The sequence below is a fragment of the Carcharhinus amblyrhynchos genome, chromosome 7, assembly GCF_965287045.1.
Source record: "Carcharhinus amblyrhynchos chromosome 7, sCarAmb.v2.hapA, whole genome shotgun sequence".
NCBI lineage: Eukaryota > Metazoa > Chordata > Chondrichthyes > Carcharhiniformes > Carcharhinidae > Carcharhinus > Carcharhinus amblyrhynchos.
The window spans coordinates 14,969,306-14,984,832 of record NC_137330.1 but is presented as its reverse complement, the minus strand read 5'-3'; the positions used below and the strand labels follow the sequence as shown (position 1 = coordinate 14,984,832).

The 15,527-nt window shown below is 43.9% G+C and overlaps 1 protein-coding gene across 1 annotated transcript in view; it reads left to right on the top strand.

Moving 5' to 3' along the window:
- Nucleotides 1-15,527, top strand: part of adgrb3 (adhesion G protein-coupled receptor B3) — a 791,427-nt gene that overhangs the window by 99,547 nt on the left and 676,353 nt on the right. The gene's annotated exons all lie outside the window — the stretch shown is intronic.

Genomic DNA, 15,527 nt, shown 5'->3' with positions numbered 1-15,527 from the left:
ATAATGTCCTTTTTACTACCACATTTCTGTTCTGCCCTCACCACTCCCCCCGCCAACCCATCAAGCCTGCAGCATTCTTTGGAGATACTCATCTGCAGTCTTCTTCCTTGTCCTCACAGGCTGGACATCATAGCTGATAGCTGAGCCTGATTCAAAATTAGGACATTTCTCATAGATGTGTTTACTTGGGATTGTCTCACTCATACTCTCATATTCTCACAGTGCTGTCATAGTGATGTAAAATGCCCAAATTGGGACTGGCACCCCAGACCCTCAGACTAAAAGTCTGATACTCCGCGGGTGCAGCTATCTGGACCTTAAAAATGTCATCGGCTGAACCAAGTTGGCGAAAAAGAGAATAGCTGGAATTGAACTAGAAACCTCTTCAGCTGCAGTTAAATGCTCTACCAGTGAGCTGCTCCCTGAAGTTCTTTGATTTCATTTGATTTGATTTATTATTGTTACCTCTATTAGTGGACAGTGAAAAGCATTTTTTCTTACATGCTATACAGATGAAGCATACTGTTCATAGAGAAGGAAAAGAGACAGTGTAGAATGTAGTGTTATAGGGTACAGAGAAAGATCAACTTAGTGCAAGGTAGGTCCATTCAGAAGTCTGATGGCAGCAGGGAAGAAGCTGCTCTTGAGTTGGTTGCTACATAACCTCACAGTTTTGTATCTTTTTCCCAATGGAAGAAGGTGGAAGAGAATAAGTCCGGGGCGTGTGGGGTCCTTAATTATGCTGGCTATTTTTCCAAGGCAGCAGGAATTGTAGACTTTAGTCAATGGATGGGAGGCTAGTTTGCATGATGGACAGGGCTTCATGCATGACCCTTTGTAGTTCCTTGCTGTATCAGATAGAGCTGGAACCATACCAAGCTGTGATACAACCAGAAATAATGTTATCTGTGATGCATCTGTAAAAGCTGGTGAGAGTCATAGTGGACATGCCAAATTTCCTTAGTCTTCTGAGAAAATAGAAGCATTTGTGGGCTTCCTTAACTACAGTGTTGGCATGGAGGGACAAGGATAGGCTGTTGTTGATCTGAACACCTAAAAATTTGAAGTTCTCGACCATTTCTATTTCGTCACCGTTGATGTAGACTGGGGCATGTCCTCCACTACACTTCGTGAAGTTGATGACTATCTCTTTTGTTTTGTTGACATTGAGGGAGAGATTATTGTTGTTGCACTAGCAATAAATCTAGCTTCCTCTTAAATGTAACTACAAATGTATACTACATCCCAGTAGGAGTAAACCCCACATTATGACCACTTCTCCTGAATTCCCTCTTGGGTCTTATATCCATAACCTCTAGTTTTAGTCTCCCCCACAAGTGGAGACACCTCTATCCAATCGAACTTCTCCATAAGCCTGGATATAAACAATCCACACTCCCCCACCCCCCCAATTGGTGGATGTGTTGGCCATTTAAATTGCCCTTTACTTCAGTGAGACTGTAAAAGGGCAGAGGAATTGGTAACATCTTAGCCATAATGTTAAAGAACTTCCACAGCCTCTGTTTTTACCTCAATCAATGTGAGTTCCAGCCTGTGCAGTCTTTCAGACATGTCAAATATAAAACGTGTTCATCTTGTAAAGAAAATTTTCTAACACACTTGTGATGTTACTTCCCATTTCCCTCACACTGAATTGATGCAGAAAGAACTTTGCTTCTTTTCAACATTCACCTCAGCCTTGGCAGTCAGCTGTGTGTCATCATTAGTTTGCAAAGAAAAGACAAGTCTTAACTTTCAGTGCGAAAAAAAAGTAGACTTAGAATAATCACTACCAGAAACTTGTCATAATTTGGCATTCCCAGAAGTTAACAGGGAGGTGTGCATTCTGCAAGTGTGTGTCCATTCAAAATGTAGGGCTTCAAATGTGAAAGGATGACATGATTTAATCTCATTGCTAACTAATCAGATATTTCTACGTGAAACCAAAACACATTTTCAAATAAGCTCTCTATGGTGAGACTGAATAGCGAAATGTCATGTGCCATTTGACCTAACCATCAGACCAGTCCTGCATCACTCACTAGTCATGTATTTTTACTCAGCAGTCATGGGACAGAAATTTGGTACAAGATTTGTGAAGAGTAACCTGCTACTCATGACAGATTAATCTACTACTCGTGTGGGAAAAATATGAGAAATTGTAAGACAATAATCAAAGCTCAAATTGAACAGTGATGACTTTACCAGGTTTGATGATAATCCACCATGATAATCCAGTTAGCAACACATCCCTTAGTAATACACGTGCTGGTGTGACGTTAGTGTACTTTTAAGAGATTTTTTTTTTAAACATGATTTCTGCAACTCATAGCTTCAGTGACATCATTGTTGCCAGGTTGACTATAATGAGTCCTTTTACTGCTGCTTCAATGGGATTGTTTGTGTTTACTCTGGGATTAGTTTTACAGCCCTGCTTTGGTAGGAAGACACACTTCTTACTGTGTTTACCCCAGTCCAATGCCGGCGTCTCCACATCTTGATAGGAGGACGGTCATGTGTTTTTGGACATTTTCTTTTAGTCTCAGACTGGAGCTACAGGTTTGAGTTTTAGTTATTAGAAGGGACAGCCAGCTAAAAAGAAGGGATTTCTCTCTCTCTCTCTGTTTTTTTTTTAGAAATTCTGTTGTTTTCCTGGAGGGTGAAAATTCGATGTTGTTAGGGGCTGGACCAGAGTCTCTCTGGTGTTCTGGGAAGCTGTTTTGTCTTGAAACTGTTCTGAGTGTTTCAAGACTGAGAGTTTTCAATTCTTCAACAAAAAGGACTCAATTTCCAGTTTCATGTGAGAATTAGACTTTGCTAAGTTGAACTTATTTAAAGGAAGGGTTTTGGTTTTGATTGGAACATCATTAGATATATTCACTAAAGGTTATACATTAGTGTGGTTGCTTTGTTTTGTTTATAATTCATTCTTACTAATTTTCTTACTATACATGTTAACTGTAATCTTAAATAAACTTTATTTGATGAAATCTCCCCAGTGGGTCTTTTGAATCCACCTGAAGTAGAATATATCATGCTTACCCTAGCCAAATTCAATATGCAAACCTTATGATTCAGGCGGGTTGCATAAAACACTTTTGAGTTTCTAACCAGGTCAATAACATGAACGACAAATACGTTACAAGAAATTATACATACGATCATTAATAGGATGTAAACTCCCTGTTGATCATACCCTTCAGCTACCCAACATAATCACTGAATCATTCTTTGGAATTATTCGTATACCTTTTTTCCATGATTGGCAGGTTGATTCATTGACAAAATCATACTGTCCCTTCAAAATCCACTTTAAGCTACAATTTTCCAATAAGACATCTAATTCTTCACTCAGACTATCACATGAGAGACCATAGAAATAACAGAAACCTTACAGTACAGAAAGAGGCCCTTCGGCCTATCGAATCTGCACAGACCACAATCCCACCCAGGCCCTACCCCCAATCCGTACATATTTTACTCACTAATCCTCTCTAACCTATGGATCTACGGTCAATTTAGCATGGCCAATCAACCCAACCCGCACATCCCCGCACCATGGGAGGAAACCGGAGCACCCGGAGGAAACCCACGCAGACATGAGGAGAATGCGCAGAATGTAATGTTACAGTCATAGCTACTTATCCCAAGAGAGATAGTGTTACAGTCATACCTACTTATCCCAACGCATCTAATTTGTTTTTGAAAGCCTACAATGTTTTGGCCTCAAATGCTTTCTGTGGTAACAAATTCCACAGGCTGACCACTCTCTGGATGAAGAAACTTTTCCTCATCTCATCCCTAAAAGATTTGTCCTTACACCATGACCCCTGGTTCTGGACACCTCCACCATCGGAAACATCTTTCCTGCATCTACTCTCGTCCTGTTAGAATTTTATAGGTTTCTGCGAGATCCCACCACCCCCCCCCCCCACCCTCTCATTCTTCTGAACTCCAGTGAATACAATTCTAACCAACTCAATCTCTTCATGCATCAGCCCCATCATCCAAGGAATTAGTCTGGTAAACATTCCCTGTACTCCCTCAATAGTAAGAACATCTTTCCTCAGATAAGAGGACCAAAACTGCACATAATATTTAAGGTGTGGCCTCATCAAGGCCCTGTATAGTTGCAGCAAGACATCCCTACTTTGAGGCTCAAATCCTCCTGCTATGAAGGCCAACATACCATTTGCCGCCTTTAATGCCTGTGAGAAGATGGATCACCCTTACTGGAATGCTAAATTGATTTTGCTCATTCAGAAACTGGCGAACTTACACTTTCTATTTAGATGCAGTCTGGGACTGGATGGAGTTAGTGAAGAGGCTAACAGGGCCCAACATGGCTGTGTATACAAGGGGCAACTGGATGAGCTGTGTTGGAGCAAGCAACCAGCAGATAACTTGAGTGGAGTGATCAGGACTATCGTCTAGAATATTCTGTCCTAGCCTCTTCAAACTAGACGTAAGAATAGTCCAGGTCTATTCCTTTCTGGCTAAACTGCACAATGCCCATGGGGAAGAGAGATAAAGAGTGTAAGGATCAGGTGATGCAACAAAGCATAGAAAAGACGAAGCCATCACCTCCCATGGCCACAGCCTTGGTCATAGGAGAGGCAATGGCCTAGTGGCAGTATTTCTAGACCATTAATTCAGAAACTAATTCAAAGTTCTGGGGACCTGGGTTCGAATCCTTCTGATATGGAGATGCCGGCGTTGGACTGGGGTAAACACAGTAAGAAATCTCACAACACCAGGTTAAGGTCCAACAGGTTTATTTGGTAGTAAACACCACTAGCTTTCAGAACACTGTTCCTTCGTCAGGTGAGTGGAGAGTTCTGATCACAAACAGCGCACATAAAGACACACACAGTTTACAGAATACTGATTCCAGAAAATGGTGGAATTTGAAATCAATAAAAAAATCTAGAATTACAGATGTACAGATGACCATGAAACCATTGTTGATTGTTAGAAAAACCCATCTGGTTCACTAATGTCGTTTAAGGAAGGAAATCTGGGGTCCTTACCTGGTCTGGCCTCCATTTGACTCCAGAGCCACAGAATTATGGTTGATTATCCTCAGACAACGAAGGGTGGGCAACAAATACTGGCCAGCCAGCGACGCCCATGTCCCACAAATGAATTAAAAAAAGATACTAAGGTTTTGAGCTCAGCTTCCTAGGTTGAATCCTTTGAAAGCATTGTTTGTAAATCAGCATTGGTATTCACGACTGCATTCAGTTTTCTAATCTCGATTCTCTGTGACTGATTAATAAGCATTGGGTTTAAGATCCTGTGTGTGTGTGTGTGTGCACGTGTGTATGCGTACATGTATGCATGTGTGTGCATGTGGCATGTGTGTGTGCGCGTGTGTGTACATGCATGTGAGTGTGTGTGTACATGCATGCGTGTGTGTGCTTCATGTTCACATTAATTTGGAAGTGCAGTACACTTCACACAGAAAGTTAGATGTTTAGACATTTCAGAGCTGGATCACATGGGAGGAGATGTCTTGCTTGTACTAAGTTGGATTGAAGATAGCAAATGATGAAATTTTGTCAGCCCAGCGAGTGGCACAGTCATGCCAAGAGTGCAGTTGTTCTCCAGACGCTAACTGATGATGATAACTGCTTGATAACTGAGAAAGAAACTTCTCTGTATGTTAACTATTGATGAATGTCCCTCCCAAGCCAGCCAGGGAAGTAGCCCTGTTTTTAATTCAAGTTTGCAGGATCTGTTATATTTTATATTTGTCTGATATGTATATATATAGTTGTGTCCTATGGGTTGATGCCAGCACCAGAGCTGGAATAGGCAGACAAGTAGCAGAAGAAATTTGATGCAGAGAAGTGTAAAATTCTACATTTTGGTAGGAAAAACAAGGCGAGATAATGAGTCATAACCTATAAGTTCCAGAGTGTTGTATTTGGACAGAACCCCAAAGGATAAAATGGTTTAGATTTGATTTGATTTATTATTGTCACATGTATTAGTATACAGCGAAAAAGATTGTTTCTTGCGCACTATATAGACATAGCATACCATTCATAGAGAAGGAAATGAGAATATAGTGTTACAGTCATAGCTAGAGTGTAGAGAAAGATCAACTTAATGCAAGGTAATTCAAAAGCCTTATGGCAGCAAGGAGGAAGCTGTTCTTGAGTCGGTTGGTACGTGACGCCAGACTTTTGTATCTTTTTTCAGATGGAAGAAAGTGGAAGAGAGTATGCCTGGGGCGCAAGGGGTCCTTAACTACGCTGGGTGCTTTGCCGAGGCAGCAGGAAGTGTAGACAGAGTCAATGGATGGGAGACTGGTTTGCGTGATGGATTGGGCTGCATTCACATTTTGTAGCTCCTTGTGGTCTTGGACAGAGCAGGAGCCATACCAAGCTGTGGTACAACCAGAAAGAATGCTTTCTATGGTGCATCTGTAAAAGTTGGTGAGAGCTATAGCTGACATGCCAAATTTCCTTTGTCTTCTGAGAAAGTAGAGGGTTTGGTGGGCTTTTTTAACTATAGTGTCGGCATGGGGGGGGACCAGGACAGGTTGTTGGTGATCTAGTCGCCTAAAAACTTGAAGCTCTTGACCCCTTCTACTTCATTCCCTTTGATGTAGACAGGGACATGTTTTCCTCTACACTTCCTGAAGCTGATGACTATCTCCTGACATTGAGGGAGAGATTATTGTCACCTCACCAGTTCACCAGCTTTATATCTACAACAGTTTGCATAAATGAAGCAATTATTTTTCTGATAAATCTCTCCTTTGTGTTCATGGTGTGAACAGTGAAGCAACACTCAGTGTTTCTGAATATGAGCATAAATCTGGAGGAGTTTGTGAGTATTATCTAAACTTGGGAGCGGTTTCTCAGTCAAACACTGGTGCTGGTGAGCAGATGGTTAATGGGGTTCCTCTGCATCAGATGAATCTAAAAATTGTTCAAAGTGTTCTGCTGATATCCGCAACAGTAATTTCCATTTATAAACCAGTAGCTCAGTGAAATGTAGTGTTGCCAGAAGGCCGTTAACTCTCTGGGGAGTGCTGCAGCTGGCTGGCTTCCGAGACCATCTCTGAGGACGTTCATATTAGAAATTTCCTTGGATTTTGCGTTCTCCTGACTTGGCCGCTTTGTATCCCTGACGTAACCTCAGGAGAGACCCATAAGCAGATTTGAAGTTAACACGACTGATTTCCTGGGTGTGAGATGTATGAAAGGCAAGACATTGCTGGCTTTCAAACACCTCCAGGCGGTTTAATGTTTTATGATGAACAGAAGCTTGTTATGGACGTTTTTTATATGTTAGTTACAAGCCAGCTCTGATTTTAATTTGGTGGGTGGGTGTTTTCTGATATTATGTTATTTCAGAGGATGTGGGCCACACATCGATTGCTCATCCCTAATTGCCCTTCAGATGAGTGGCTTGCCACTTCAAGAGGGCAGTTAAGAGTAGTGTGTAGGCCAAATTGAGTAAGAATGGCAGATTTTCTTCCTTAAGGTACACTCTGGGTTCGATTCCCAGCTTGGGTCACTGTCTGTGTAGAGCCTGCACACTCTCCCCGTGCCTGCGTGGGTTTCCTCCGGGTCCTCCGGTTTCTTCCACAGTCCAAAAGATGCGCTGGTTAGGCGCATTGGCCATGCTAAATTCTCCCTCAGTGTACTCGAACAGGTGGCAACTTTCACAATAACTTCATTGCACTGTTAATGTAAGCCTGCTTGTGACACTAATAAATAAATTTTAGACTGGGGCTTTTGCAATAATAACCATGGTTACCAGAACTGAGACTAATTTTTAAAATTCAGATTATTCACTGAATTTAAATTCCACCAGCTGCCGTAGTGGGATTTGAATCCTTGTCCCCAGAGCATCAAACTGAGCCTCTGAATTAACACTCCAGTGACACTACGACTGTGCCACTGTGTTCCCTGAGAAGGTTAAGGAGGCCCAGGCTGGTTAACCTTGAGTCTCATTTAAATCCTGCTGCTCAGCAATCTCCTGAAAGTCTTTGATTTGATTTATTATTGACACATAGAACATATAAAACAGTACAACACAGTACAGGCCCTTTGGCCCTTGATATTGTGCCAAGCTTTGTCCGAAACCAAGATCAAGCTATCCCACTCCCTATCATTCTGGTGTGCTCCATCCAACAACCACTTGAAAGTTCCTAAAGTGTCTGACTCCACTATCACAGCAGGCAGTCCATTCCACACCCCAACCACTCTCTGACTGAAGAATCTACCTCAGACATCCCTCCTATATCTCCCACCATGAACCTTATAGTTATGCCGCCTTGTAACAGCTACATCCACCCGAGGAAATAGTCTCTGCACGTCCACTCTATCTGTCCCCCTCATCATCTTATAAACCTCTATTAAGTCGCCTCTCATCCTCCTCCACTCTAAAGAGAAAAGTCCATGCTCCCTCAAACTTTCCTCATAAGACTTACCCTTCAAACCAGGCAGCATCCTGGTAAATCGCCTCTGCTCTCTCGCCAATGCTTCCACAAAACCTTGTTTTCTCATCCTTATATATGCTTCCTTTTCCCTCTTGACAAGACATTCAACCTCTTCAACCATGTATAGTGAAAAGTATTATTTCTTGCATACTGTTCATAGATAAGGAAACGAGAGACTGCAGGATGTAGTGTTATAGTCATAGCTAGGGTGTAGAGAAAGATCAACTTAATGCAAGGTAAGTCCATTCAAAAGTCTGATGCCAGCAGGGAAGAAGCTGTTCTTGAGTCAGTTGGGACGTGTCCCCAGACTTTTGTATCTTTTTTCCCGATGGAAGGAGTGAGGGAGTATGTCCAGGTGCATGGGGTCCTTGATTATGCTGGCTGCTTTATCGAGGCAGCAAGAAGTTTAGACAATGTCATTGGGTGGGATATTGGTTCGAGAGATGGACAGGGCTTCATTCAGGGCCTTTTGTTGTTTCTTGCGCTCTTGGACAGAGCAGGAGCCATACCAAGCTGTGATACAACCAGAAAGAATGCATTCTATGTCAGTGAGTTGTTGGTAGGATTTGGCAGAAAACATGGCGAACATCTGCTTTAGTCATCTGTATAACAACTGAAGGCAACTCGTGTCTCCAACAACAAAGGATTTATTTACTAATGGAACTATAGGCAAAATAAGGGTTTGAGAGAACATACACACACACCTATTCTCTTCTCCCCACCGACTCCAACTGACGGTTCCCTCTGACTCTGGATGTGCACCCTTATTCCTGATTGGCCTTGCTCCCAGTGTAACCACTTCATTGAGCCCAGCTCAATCCTGTGGCCTGCAAAGAATTGCCCCTTAAGGGGTTATGTTACCACAGTCTGCTCACTCTCACTGTCTCCTTCTCATGAGGTTTTCCTGTACATTTGATTTGACAGTTTAGACTTTCAAGGATTATAAAGTCCTGTGGCCTGATACATGAAGAAGTCGTGATCATTTAATTTCTAATAGAATAGAAAGACCCATGGAGATGCAAGTTGAGAAATCTGGTTAGATTTGTTCTTCAAACTGATGTGATCAAGTGCAACAACCGTCTTAAAACCATTTACTTTTGCTCGCTATTGAAGTTAACAGTGAGAGATATTGAGCCGGGCACAAAACCAGAATTCAACCTGATCTCAGGAGTGGCACGGTAGCACAGTGGGTTAGCATTGCTGCCTCACAGCTCCAGGGACCTGGGTTTGATTCCCGGCTTGGGTCACCGTCTGTGTGGAGTTTGCACATTCTCCTCGTGTCTGCGTGGGTTTCCTCCGGGTGCTCCGGTTTCCTCCCACAGTCCAAAGATGTGCGGGTTAGGTTGATTGGCCATGCTAAAATTGCCCCTTAGTGTGCTGAGGTGCTTAGGTTAGAGAGATTAGTGAGTAAAATATGTAGGGGTATGGGGATAGGGCCTGGGTGGGATTGTGGTCGGCGCAGGCTTGATGGGCCGAAGGGCCTCTTTCTGAACTGTATGGTTCTATGGGTTCTCCATCCTGCAGGTTTGCTCCTCAAAGAATCATTACGATGCAGGAGGCCATTGAGTCCATTGTGCATCTTGCTATCCATTTAGTCAAGGCGATGGCCGAGTGTTATTATCGCTAGATGACTAATCCAGAAATTCAGCCAATGTTCTGACTACCTGGGTTCGAATCCTGCCATGGCAGCTGGTGGAATTTGAATTCAACAGAAAAAACTTAGAATTAAGAATTTACTGATGACCATGAAACCATTGTTGGTTGTTGGAAAAACCATCTGGTTTATTAAGACCTTTAGGGAAGGAAATCTGCCATCCTTATCCTAGGTCTGGCCTACATGTGACTCCAGAGCCACAGAAATGTGGTTGACTCTCAATTGCCCTCTGAGCAAGGAATGGGCAATAAATGCTGGCCAGCCAGCGGCGCCCATGTCCCACAAATGGATAAACAAAAAGACCCTTTCTCTTTCCCAAAGCCCGATGACTTCTTTCCCGATTTTTAGGTTACATGTGGGATTTTCCAGCTGCGCTTGCCCCATGGCCGGAAATTCCCAGCCGAGGTCAATGGATCTTTGCATGGTCTGCCCCCACCCACTAAGATTCCCGTGGCTGGCGGGATGGGAAAATTCCTCCCCGATGTATCCAATGCTATAATCCCTGTTTTGATAAGGGTGTGACATCTCACATGGTTGGGCATGGATCGTAATCGCACTGTATACAATCAATCTGCCAGTCACGGGAATGTTTAGACCACAGCATAACAATGGTACACTAATGGTTTGAACCTTAATTAATACTTTTACTGGCTCATCTCTGCGCTGACAGATATAATTATTTTCATTAAAACAGTCACATTTAGTTAATTTGTGCAGCGACCCTCAGAGATGAATGTTTATTAATTATTTAATAAGCACCTGAAGTATAGATTGCTCGAGTAATTGATGAATAGATTTTATGTCCCACACAAATTATTTTTGATTGGACTACAACGTCACTTGAGAGAATATTGAAAAACAACTCCAGTCCTGTTGAAGCGTGCAGTTGTTATCTTTGATGAGAACATCTGGGGCTGGATTTTATGCTCCTCCAGCAATGGGTTTGAAAACAATTGGGGTAGAAGTGGCAGCTTTAGCTCAATGGACTGATGTCCAACAAAGCTTTCCTGTGGGCCCATCAGAGGCAAACGCACCCCCCCAGCCCCTCTCAAAGCCATTCCCAAGTTAACTCTCCCCAACAACATCCCCACCTTAACCTTGCACCCTGGCCTTTTGAATCAGCCCCATTACCCCACTTGCCAAGACACCTAGGACCCAGACATACGTCTGCTCCTTGGCATGGTGGGACTGCCTGTAAGTCCCAGCAATCATCACCCACTCCCAAATAGAACTGCTGAGCCTGCAGAACAATCCCAACAACCAGCTGCTCTTCATTTGATGTGTTTTATTTAAGTTTATTATTAGTCACAAGTACATAGAACATAGAACCCTACAGTGCAGAAAGAGGCCCTTTGGCCCATCGAGTCTGCAACGACCACAATCTCACCCAGGCCCTACCCCCATATCCCGACATATTATACCCGCTAATCCCTCTAACCTAAGCATCTTAGTACACTAAAGGGCAATTTTAGCATGGCTAATCAGCCTAACCCGCACATCTTTGGACTGTGGGAGGAAACCGGGACACTCGGAGGAAACCCACGCAGACACGGGGAGAACGTGCAAACTCCACACAGACAGTGACCCAAGCAGGGAATTGAACCCAGGTCCCTGGAGCTGTGAAGCAGCAGTGCTAACCACTGTGCTACCGTGCCACCCCTAATGTAAGTAGGCTTACATTAACATTGCAATGAAGTTAATGTGAAAATCCCCGAGTCTCCACACTCCGGTTCCTGTTCAGGTACACTAAGGGAGAATTTAGCACGGCCAATGCACCTAACCAGCACATCTTTCGGACTGTGGGAGGAAACCAGAGCACATGGAGGAATCCCATGCAGATACGAGGAGAACGTGCAGACTCCGCACAGACAGTGACCACAGCCGGGATTTGACCCGGGTCCCTGGCGCTGTGAGGCAGCAGTGCTAACCACTGTGCCACCGTCAGACAACATCCAGGGGAAGGGATAGCAATCTTATCGTACAAAGTCTCACCAGTAACAAGTGAATGTTGGAGCCATTTGTTTGATGAAGTTTGGGTCATTGCTGAATTAAGGCAGTATTACATTGATACATCATTCCCTGCGGATTTCCTTGATCACCTTGGCCACTTCAGGGACAATGGGTGGAATCTGGCCAACGGCACGGAGCTTTGGGGCAGATGTGGAGGGAGGGAGGAGTGGGGGGGTGTGTGTGGGGGTTGGCCACAGGGTGAAATAGAGTGGACATGGGGAAGATGTTTCCATTGGTAGGAGAGGTTAGGACCTGAGGGCACAGCCTCAGAGTAAAGGGATGACCCTTTAGAACCGAAATGAGAAGGAATTCCTTCAGCCAGAGGGTGGTAAAGCTATAAAATTCATTGCCACAAAAGGCTGTGGAGGCCAGGTCACTGAGTGTATTTAAGACAGAGATAGGTAGGTTCTTGATTGGTCGGGGGATCAAAGGTTAAGGGGAAAAGGTGGGAGAATGGGGTTGAAAAGCCTATTGGCCAAAATTGAATGGTGGGGCAGACTTGATGGGACGCATGGCCTAAATCTGCTCCTGAACCTGATTGTGTTACGATGGGAGTGGGGGTGGATCGGACAGTGGGGTGTAGCAGAGGCTAGATTTGGGAGACAGGCTAAGAGAGTGGAGGGAGTGGGAATGTCCAGGTAACCATTGAATATGATGCCCGGACCTTTGACCCCGCTGAGGTAATGGTGGGATTGGTGTCTGCCCACGATCGGATTCGCTGAGTTCCTTGTGGATGCAAAATTGATCAGCTGCATAGTATTTGGTCAGCTGTCCCGCAGCGCGTCCCCCCCCGCCCTCCCCCTCCCCAGAGTGGAATACACTCAGACCTCCACTCCCACCACTAGACTTAGACTTCAGAAAGTGAGATTCTGTCCACATTGAAACTTTCCATTGCTCACTGATAAAAGCTAACGCAATTTTATTTGTTTCTGCTTGTAGTGCACTGGCGTAGATTTAAGTTCAAAATTATGTGTCCAAGCTGATACAAACATAGCTGCGATCTCTGGAGCTTACGATTTTGTTTAATTATACCTTACTGAATTTACTACATTTAACTAGTCACTGTCAATCTAACTGCATCCAAAATTCTATGGATCCCCACAGCCTCACCCTTCCAGACACATTGGGAAGCATTAAGCAGATGAACTGCCCTTCCTGATGGCTCCAGCCCTGAGTGCAACCAAGAGGGATTGTAGTTTCTGAGAGTGAAACTTACAGAATACTGAGAGACCAAGAGAGGGTGGACGTGGAGGGGATGTTTTCACTCATGGGAGAGACTAGAACACGAGGGCACAGTCTCAGAGTGAAAGGACACTCCTTTAAAACTGAGATGAGGGGGAATTTCTTCAGCCGGAGGGTGGGGAATCTGTGGAACTCATTGCCGCAAGAGGCTGTGGAGGCCAGGTCATTGAGTGTCTTTAAGGCAGAGATAGATAGGTTCTTGTTCAACAAGGGGATGAAAGGTTGTGGGGGAAGGCAGGGGAATGTGGATAAGAATCATATCAGCCATGATTGAATGGCAGAGCAGACTCGATGGGCCAAGTGGCCTCATTCTGCTCCAATGTCTTATGGTCTTATGGTGAGGTGCTATAGCAGGAGACTGCAGCCCACGCTTCATAACCCTTATTGTAGACGTGTTGTACATATACTTTTATAGTGTCAGTACCAAGGCAAGTGAGTTCTGCAGGAAGATTGGACGTATCTTCATGTCAGTGAAGTCGGCTGCTGAAATCAAACCAAATTTTGGCGTGAAACTTGTGCGAAGGGGAAGACAGTGACATAGTGGTACTGTCATTGGACTAGTAATTAAAAAACATGCGTAATAAAATTTGAATTCAATAAAAACCTGGAATTAAAAGTTGAGTGATGACCGTGAAACCATTGTCGATTGTTGTAAAAACCCATCTGGTTCTTTAGGGAGAGAAATCTGCTGTCCTTACCCAGTCTGGTCTACATTGTGACACCAGACCCACAGAAATCCAGGGGAAGGGATAGAAATCTTATCGTACAAGGTCTCACCAGTAACAAGTGAATGTTGGAGCCATTTGTTTGATGAAGTTTGGGTCATTGCTAAATTAAGGCAGTTTTACATTGATACGTCATTCCCTGCGGATTTCCTTGATCACCTTGGCCACTTCAGGGACAATGGGTGGAATCTGGCCAACGGCACGGAGCTTTGGGGCAGGTGTGAAGTTTGGGGGCGGGGGTGTGCTGGCGAAATAGAGTGGACGTGGGGAAGATGTTTCCATTAGTAGGAGAGGTTAGGACCCGAGGGCACAGCCTCGGATGACCATTTAGAGGTAGGTTCTTGATTGGTCGGGGGATCAAAGGTTAAGGGGAAAAGGTGGGAGAATGGGGTTGAAAAACCTATTGGCCAAAATTGAATGGTTGACTCTTAAATGCCATCTGAAATAGCCTAGCAAACCACTCAGTTCAAGGGCAATTAGGGATGGACAATAACTGCTAACCCAGTTAGTGATGCCCACATCCCATCAACAAATTTTATAAAATGTGTTTTATACGTGCCAACATCTGTTCAATTAAATAGAAGTTAGCTGAAACACACAGTCAGCCTGACCGTGTCACCTTCCCCTGGGTGAAGTATGCTAAAATTACCATAGATTTTATCCCATCTGCCCACTGCTGAGGTATAAATGAGGTCTTTTTTTTTGTGCGAAAAGAACAAACAAGTTTGTCCAGCGGAAATGAGTCTGAAAATCATAAAGCAGGATGTGTAATCAAAATGCCAGGAGATTAATCCCTTATTCGAACAAGACTGGACAAACTAATTAGTGCCTTTCAGAAAATGTCCATTGGAATGATATCTCTGTCCTTTTAAGATCATTTGGCAACGGTGGTCATTTTAAAACACAGGCAGCAGGACTGCATGTAAGATGAGCAAACATGGATTCATTAAATCAAGAAAAACAGGAATAGTAAAACCCAAAGGAGCTTCTGATCTCTAAATACCGCTCTGAATTTTGTTGGATTTTATTGGACTTCTGCAGTTCAGTATCAGCTGTAGCTCGTGGGTAGCTCTCCCACGCATGAGTCAGCTAGCCGTGGGCTCAAGTTCTGCTCCAGAGACTTGAACTCATCAACCATGCTGATGCTCCAGTGCAGTGCCCAGGGAGTGCGGCGTTTGTGGAGCAGCTAAATGTTTGATGAGATTATGAGGGGCCCACCTGTTCCCTTTCTCCCATCCCCAGAAAATCGTAAACGATCCCGTCGGACACTTATCAAGGAAGAGCAGTGGAATTCTGCCTCATGTCCCGGACCATAAACATCCCTCGATCAGTGTTACTAAGACAGACAAAACAAGCAAAAGTGATGCGGCTGCTGGAAATCTGAGCTCGAAACAGAGACCTCGAGTAACAAAATTTGAATTCAATAAAAATCTCA